The sequence below is a fragment of the Panthera tigris genome, chromosome C1, assembly GCF_018350195.1.
Source record: "Panthera tigris isolate Pti1 chromosome C1, P.tigris_Pti1_mat1.1, whole genome shotgun sequence".
NCBI lineage: Eukaryota > Metazoa > Chordata > Mammalia > Carnivora > Felidae > Panthera > Panthera tigris.
In genome coordinates this window covers 192,328,452-192,336,991 of record NC_056667.1, presented here as the reverse complement: position 1 = coordinate 192,336,991, position 8,540 = coordinate 192,328,452, and the positions used below count along the sequence as shown (strand labels likewise).

General features: G+C 34.9%; 1 long non-coding RNA gene across 2 annotated transcripts in view; it reads left to right on the top strand.

The window, feature by feature from the left end:
• The first annotated feature begins 591 nt into the window (after positions 1–591).
• LOC107180015 overlaps positions 592–8,540 on the top strand; it is a 42,603-nt gene continuing 34,654 nt past the window's right edge. For both annotated transcript variants that reach the window (XR_001510763.2, XR_006221569.1), the window contains exons 1-2: positions 592–632; positions 4,751–4,940. This is a non-coding gene — a long non-coding RNA (uncharacterized LOC107180015). The remainder of the gene's footprint in view (positions 633–4,750; positions 4,941–8,540) is intronic.

Here is an 8,540-nt window from a genome sequence, read left to right as displayed (position 1 = left end):
CCCAATTTTTGTCAAATCTAACATTTTCAGAACATATATATAAATATACATATTTGTAGTTATATAAACGAGAACAATAGTTTGGTTCAATAAAGGACCAGTATTCTTGGTGAATACCAAATGACATTATTTCATGGAAAATGCCCTTTTTAATACACTTATGTGGGTCATCATACTATTGGAAGTCAGATTTTGAATGTGTGTAATACATGTTGGCCCATATTTTATCTAATGGTCATAGTTTATTTGTAGTATTTGTAGTATTTTCAGAAAGGGAAGGTTTACCATCACTGAAAATGCATGCAGTTTCCTCTTTGAAGGAATTTAATTATTATTTCTAAGTTTTTTACTTGTTTCCATGAATTTCCTAGGGAAACGCTTATATAGAATCTAAATTATGGCATTTTTCTTTTTCTTTTTAATTGTTTTTTTAATGTTTATTTATTTTTGAGAGCAAGAGAGAGAGACAAAGTGTGAGTGGGGGAGGGGCAGAAAGAAAGGGAGACATAGAATCCAAAGTAGGTTCTAGGCTCCAAACTGTCAGCACAGAGTTTGAGGCGGGGCTCCAGCTCATGAACTGTGAGATAATGACCTGAGCCACAGTTGGATGCTTACCCGACTGAGCCACCGAGGTGCCCCAATCTTTTTCTTTTTAATATTGACGCCTCTTATTCACTATCCTTGGCTTATTACGTTGGCTAGAGCGTCAAGCTAAATAGAAGTGGAGATTAGAGGAATTGCTAATTTATTCCTGAATTTGATGACTTACTTCACATGGTTCACATTTATCTGGTTTGTCAGATTTCTGTTACATACAATTTACAAGGTGATAGAAGTGTTCTATTTTTGGTCTGCTTAGAGTTTTAATAATTTCTTTGGCATTATATTTATCATGCAATAATAGATTTTCTCACATTGAATTTCTCTTTTGTCATTTTTGGAATGAATCTAATTTGTTCAAAATGAATTAATATTTTAATACAGTATTTAATTTTTTAATATTTTATAGTTTTTACATCGACATTCATAATTGGTATAGTTGTTTAATTTTTGCATATGAGTGTTCTAGTTTCCTGTAATGAATTGAGAGATTTTCATCTTCCTATTTCTCTTTTTGTTGTTTTTCTTGTTTTTCTCCTAGTCACACTATTGATCAAAGTTCTTTTCAGGGGATCTAATTTTTCTTTGTCTCTGGATGGGAAGTTTGTCATTTCTTTTTTGTTTGTTTTTCATTTTTTCACTTAAAATTTGTAAGATAACATACACACAAGTGTGTACATATTTAAAAATCATTTTAAAGCAAATAGTCATGGAAACAACCAGATCAAGGAAAAGAACATTTACATATTCCTAAGGTCCTACTAATCAATATTCATTTTTTCCTTCTCTGGTCTTTCTACTCAAGGTAATCACCATCCTAACTTTGTGACTATTAATTTTACTGATTTTCCTTTAGAGTTCTGTCAATTATAGATGCTTATCTAAAAAATACATTATGCCTGTCTTTGAAATTAATATAAATGAAATATCCTGTAGAAATACACTTTGTGTAATGCCCTTTAAGTCAGCATTTTGAGGAGCACCATTCATATATATAACTGTACTTCATTCATTTTCATCACTATATAAAATTGATTGTATGAATGTACAATTCATAGGTCCATTCTCCTCTTGATAGATACTTAGAATAATTTCAGTTTGGGGCTACAATAGTTGTGAGCTATTTTTAGTTATGTGCTCTTGAAACAATACTTTCAGAGCTTTTTTTTTTTTGCATGTATCTTGGTATAATTATGCAAGCGTTCCTTTAATATACACACACATATCCTACAAGTGAAATAGCTGGTTTATAAAAAATGCAAATCTTCAAACTTACTAAATAATGCCAAATTTTTTTCTAAAACCTGCTATATCAATTTATTGAATTGAAGAGCCCAACCCAGGACTCGATGCCATGACCCTGGAATCATGATCTGAGCCATAATCAAGAGCTGGATGTTCAACTGACTGAGACACCCAGGCACCCCATTAGTCATATCTGATTTTAATTCTCTGTACATAATCATCAATGTTATTGAAGGCCTTTTTCATATGTTTTGTTTTTCATATCTCCTAAAGAAATCAAAGATATATCACACATTAGCTTTCTGTCCTTGTAGTAAAAAAAAAAAAAAAAAAAAAAAAAACAGCATGAACTTTGAAATTTGACAAGTTTTGTTTCACATGCTGGCATTGATTTTTATTAAATGGAACTACATTTTTGTTTTCAATGAGGTTTTAGGGCTAAAATTATGCTGAGGGAAAAAAAGGACACAAAAGAGTGCATTCTGTATGGTTCTATTTTTATGATGCTCTGGAAAAACTGAATGCATCAAATATATGACCTTGAACTAGTCATGTTAATTCACTGAGCCTAATTACTTTCATTTAAAATGGGACAAATAACCACTTCAAGGGTTATTTTGGGAATTAAGATGTATAATGTATATAATAGCATCAAACACAAAACCTAATCCATATTAGAAGATGAATCAATGCCCCTCTATGTCTTTTGCTTTCTTTTATTTTTCTGTTGCTTTACATGACAAATATCAGACATCAGTGCAGTTAATGTCTCTTATTACTTGTTATCTGGATGACTCAGATATGAAAGAAGACTTCATTTAAATGTGTTATTTTACATGGATTTTTTTATTTTTTTTAATTTTTTTTTCAACGTTTTTTATTTATTTTTGGGACAGAGAGAGACAGAGCATGAACAGGGGAGGGGCAGAGAGAGAGGGAGACACAGAATCGGAAACAGGCTCCAGGCTCCGAGCCATCAGCCCAGAGCCTGACGCGGGGCTCGAACTCACGGACCGCGAGATCGTGACCTGGCTGAAGTCAGACGCTTAACCGACTGCGCCACCCAGGCGCCCCTTACATGGATTTTTTAAACTGTAGGTTGATTTTGTACAAGAAAACATCTTTGAAAACAGCATGTCTCTTGGTACTATTTACATACCTGAAAAACATTATTTTTTGCTGAAAATATAAATTTTTACATTTTTTGATAATATGTTTACATTGTAGTTTCTCAGGATTATGCAAAACTGGGCCAAACCAGCCATTCAACTGCCTTCTAGTTCTAATTATACATGAATTCCCATCAAATTTCCAATTTTCCTGGATTTTAGGGACAGCTGCTGTGATGTATAGAATATCCCTAGGTTACTGCTTATGCCAATCAAACACACATGCACTCATATGATCAAGAGAGCTTAGAGAAAAAAAAAACAGTAACTCTGAAAGCTGGAGATACCCTCTTGCCTTTCTCCATTTCATATGCATGAGTTACAAACAGAACCTGGCTAGCTGCTTTAGAACTTTGTACTACTAGTGGTGGAAATATCGTTAGGGAATAAGAAGCATCAAATCATGTAAAGGTGCTTCTGAAAACCTGCACTCATTCTGAGATTTAGATAACAATTTTTAAAGCTAAATAACACAGAGTTGTTAAGCATTGTTTGGTTGAATATATAAATCCTATCATTTTTTTTAAATTATAAATTATATAATGGAAATACAGAGCACTTATTTTGAATTTCTACCTTCAGAAAATCATTTTCACTATGTTGTAAATAAGAACTCAGAAATGCATCTGGTGGCTGTGTCCACACAAATGGAAAACTGAAACTACTTCCTTACCTGTGAAGAAAAAATGTTCTGATAAATAAAAATAGTCCATGTCACTAAAACTATTTCAAAATAAGTCAGGTTCTTTATTATTATCTTCCAGGAAACATAGACATGGCCACAGTAATACTAATTCATTCACCCTTTCCTTTCTCTCCTTCCAATATCCATCTTTATCTTCTCTACTCTAGCTCCCATCTCCAACTCCAGAAAGTCCTCAGTCCTCATGCCTTTGACTCCTTTTTTAATGTGTTTCCCCCACATGTTTCCCCCACTGTGGAAGACCTACGGACATGTTCTGTGTCATGTCATCCTCATGACAACCTTATGTCATGACATCTCAGGACATCTCTACTTTACAGATAAGGAAATTGAGGCTTTCTGAATTGCCCAAGTGGAGAGTAAAAACTAAAATTCAATTTATTGACTCCCAAGCCTATATTCAGTGCCATTCTGCTCTTTTCCTTTTCTAATGAAATGTACCTATGGGCCCTTACACTTTCAAGGCATTCACATTAGTATAAATAATTATAATAGAGACAGATGTGAAGGCGAATCTGGTTCTGGAAAAGAGTCAAATCTTGTTGGAGCCATGGTTATAAAATTAAGTAAATCAGAACACTGAATGCTATGCTATTGGGTAAGAACTCCCTTTTATGTACCCAAAATAATGAGGCAGAATTTCCATGTGATTCATAAAATGGTTCTAAAGATGTCTCAAGGTCATGATGTATTTGTATTCACGTTTGGAGGCATTAAAACACTAGTTCAAATATAGATTCTAAAGTATACATGTCAGGGTGCTGGGTGGCTCAGTCAGTTGAGCGTTCAACTCTTGGTCTTGGCTCAGGTCATGATCTCAAGGTTCATAAGTTCAAGCTCCACATTGGGCTCTGCACTGATGGTGCAGAGACTGCTTGGGATTCTCTCTCTCTCTCTCTCTCTCTCCCTCTGTCTTGCTGCCCCTCCTGTCTCTCTCTCTTTCTCTGAAAATAAATAAGTAAACATAAAAAATTCATTCACTCCTTGCATATAAAATATACAAATCAATAGTGTGTGTATTTGGTTTTTGTAGGTTAATAATTGTGACATTAAAAGTGATCATCCAGGGGAGGGGACCAAGATGGTGCAGCAGCATGGAAATTCTCTGCTCCTCTCATCCCTGAAATGCAGCTAGATCAGCACCAAACCATTTCGCACACCTTGAAGATTGATCTGAGGACTAACACAACAATCTGCATCATTTGAGCCACAGAACTCAGCAGGTACATGGTGCCAAGAGGTGAACTGGGGAAGAGAGAAGCCACAGAGGGTAGGGAGCTGGAAGGAGGTGTTGCTTGGCAGACTGACAGCATGGTCACAGACAGTGTAGAAGCCGGGAGTGGATGGAAGCTGGAGACAAAGGAGGGGTGCTTGATTACAGGTTGGCAAGAGCACAGAGTTCTGATGCTAGAGGCTGAGAAGCTGGATGATGCCATTTTCACCTCTCCCAGACACGTGCATACAGGCTTACACACACCACAACAATCTACCCCAGTAAGCTAAGCAGTGCCGCCTAGTGGAGAACAGAGCCATTACACCAAGACTAATCCAACTATGCCAACCAAGCCCTAGAGGACCACCATAAGTCTCTCCACCTGCTTAGTTTACAGACTATAAAGTGCTTCATAGTTTGACCTCTAGGGGAAACTACATGTAATTTCATTTAGATTTTATTCTATTTGCTGGTCCGTCTATTATTTTTTTTTCTTTTCTTATTCTTTGATACAGAAGGAGAAAAAAATATTTTTATTTTCCATATTTATGAAAAAGATTTTTAATTTCTTTTCTACTGTTTTTTAATTATTTTTATAATTTCTTAGCCTATTTTACTTTCTTCATTTCATTTTATTCTATTTTATTGTATATATTTTAAAAATTTTTAAACTTTTTCTTACATTTTTCCCCTTTTTTTCTTTTCTTTCCTTTCCCTTTTTTTCTCTATTCTATCAAGATTCTTTCAACAACCAGACCAAAACACATCTAGGATCTAGCTTCCTTTATTTGATTTTTTGGGGGTATTGTTTTTAATATTTTTTATTTTATTTTTTATTTTGTTAATTCTATTTCTTCCTCCAAAATGACAAACAAAGGAATTCACCCCAAAAGAAAGAACAGGAAGAAATGATAGGAACTCAATCAACACTGATATAAGCAAGATGTCTGACCAGAATTTAGAATCACGATAATAAGAATACCAGAAGGGGTTGAAAAAAAGCATAGAATCCCTTTCTGTGGAGATAAAAGAAGTAAAATCTAGTCAGGACAAAATTAAAAATTCATAACAGAGATGCAATCTCAAAAGGATGCCATGGTGGCAAGGATGGATGAAGCACAGCAACAAATCAGCTATATAGAAGACAAACTTATGGAGGATAATGAAGCAGGGAAAAAAAGGAAAACAAAGGCAAAAAATCATGATACAAGAATTAGAGAACTCAATGACTCATTAAAAAGGAATAACATCCAAATCATGGGGGTCCCAGAAGATGAAGAGAGAGAAATAGGGGTAGAGGTTTATGTGAGCAAATCATAGCAGAAAACTTTCCTAACCTGGGGAAAGACACAGACATCATAATCCAGGAATCACAGAAAACTCCAATTAGATTCAACAAAAACCGACCATCAACAAGGTGTATTATCATCAAATTCACAAAATACACAAACAAGGAAAGAATTATGAAAGCAGCAAGGGAAAAAAGCCCTTTACCCATAAGGGAAGACAGATCAGGTTTGCAGCAGACCTAGCCACAGAAACTTGGCTGGCCAGAAAGGAGTGGCAGGATATAGTCAATGTGATGAATCAGAAAAATATGCAGCCAAGAATTCTTTATCCAGCAAGGCTGTCATTCTTCAAAGGAGGGAGAGTGTCCCAGAAAAACAAAAACTAAAGGACTTCATGACCACTAAACCTACCCTGCAAGAAATTTTAAGGGGGACTCTCTGAGGGGAGAAAAAATGTAACAAAACAAAAAGACCAAAAGAAACAAAGACTATAAGGGGCCAGAAACACCACTAGAAATTCCAACTCTACAAGAAACATAATGGCAATAAACTCATATCTTTCAGTACTCACTCTAAATGTCAATGGATTAAATGCTCCAATCAAAAGACATAGGATACCAGAATGGATAAGAAAACAAGATCCATTTAAATTCTGTTTGCAACAGACCCATTTTAGACCTAAAGGCACTTTCATATTGAAATTAAGGGGATGAAGAACCATCTATCATGCTAATGGTCATGAAAAGAAAGCTGTAATAGCCATATTTATATCAGACACACTAGATTTTATTTTATTTTTATTTTTTTTAATGTTTATTTTTGAGAGAGAGAGAGAGACAGAACACAAGCAGGGGAGGGGCAGAAAGAGAGGGAGACACAGAATCTGAAGCAGTCTCCAGGCTCTGAGCTGTCAGCACAAAGTGTGATGCAGGTCTTGAATTCATAAGCCATGAGATCATGACCTGAGCAGAAACCAAGAGTCAGACACTTAACTGACTGAGCCACCCAGGCACCCTGAGACAAAGTAGATTTTAAAACAAAGACTGCAACAAGAGATGAAGAAGGGCAATTATTTCATCATTAGGGGTCTATCCACCAGGAAGATCTAACAATTGTAAACATTTATGCCCCCAAAATAGAAAACCCAGATATATAAATCAATTAGTTACAAACATAAAAAAAAACTCATTGACAATAATATCATAATAGTAGAGGACTTCAATACCCCACTTACAACAATGGACGGATCATCTAAGCAGAAAATCCATAAGGAAACAATAGCTTTGAATGACACACTGGACCAGATGGACTTAACAGATATTATCAGAACATTTCATCCTAAAGCAGCAGAATACACATTCTTCTCTAGTGCACATGGAACATACTTTAGAATAGATCACATGCTAGGACACAAATCATACCTCAAAAAGTAAAAAAAGATAAAGATCATACCGTGCATATTTTCATACCACAACACTATGAAACTCAAAGTCAACCACAAGAAAAAATTTGGAAAGACAAAAATACTTAGAGACTAAAGAACATCCTACTAAAGAATGAATGGATTAACCAAGAAGTTAAAGAGGAAATTTAAAAGTACATGAAAGCCAATGAAAATGATAACACCACATCCAAAACCTCTCAGATGCAGCAAAGGTCAACTTAAGAGAGAAGTATATAATAATCTAGGCCTTCCTAATGAAAGAAGAAAGGTCTCAGATACACAACCTAACCTTACAGCCTAAAGAGCTGGGAAAATAACAGCAAACAAAACCCCCAAACAGCAGAAGACAGTAAATAAAAAAGATTAGAGCAGAAATCAATACTATCGAAATAAAAAAAAAAAAACAGAACAGATCAATGAAACCAGGAGCTGGTTCTTTGAAAGAATTAACAAAATTGATAAACTCCTAGACAGTTTGATCAAAAAGAAAAAGGAAAGGACCCAAAGAAATAAAATCAAGAATGAAAGAGGAGAGATTACAACCAACACAACAGAAATAAAAACAATAAGAGAATATTATGAGCAATTATATGCCAATAAACTGGGCAGACTGGAAGAAATGGACAAATTCCTAGAAACATATACACTACCAAAACTGAAACAGGAAGAAATAGAAAATTTGAACAGACCCAAAACCAGTAAGGAAATTGAATTAGTAATAAAAAATCTGCCAAAAATCAAAAGTCCAGGGCCAGATGGCTTTCCAGGGGAATTCTACCAAACATTTAAGGAAGAGTTAATACCTATTCTCTTGAAACTGTTCCAAAAAGTAGAAATGGAAGGAAAACTCCCAAACTCTTTCTATGAAGCCAGCATT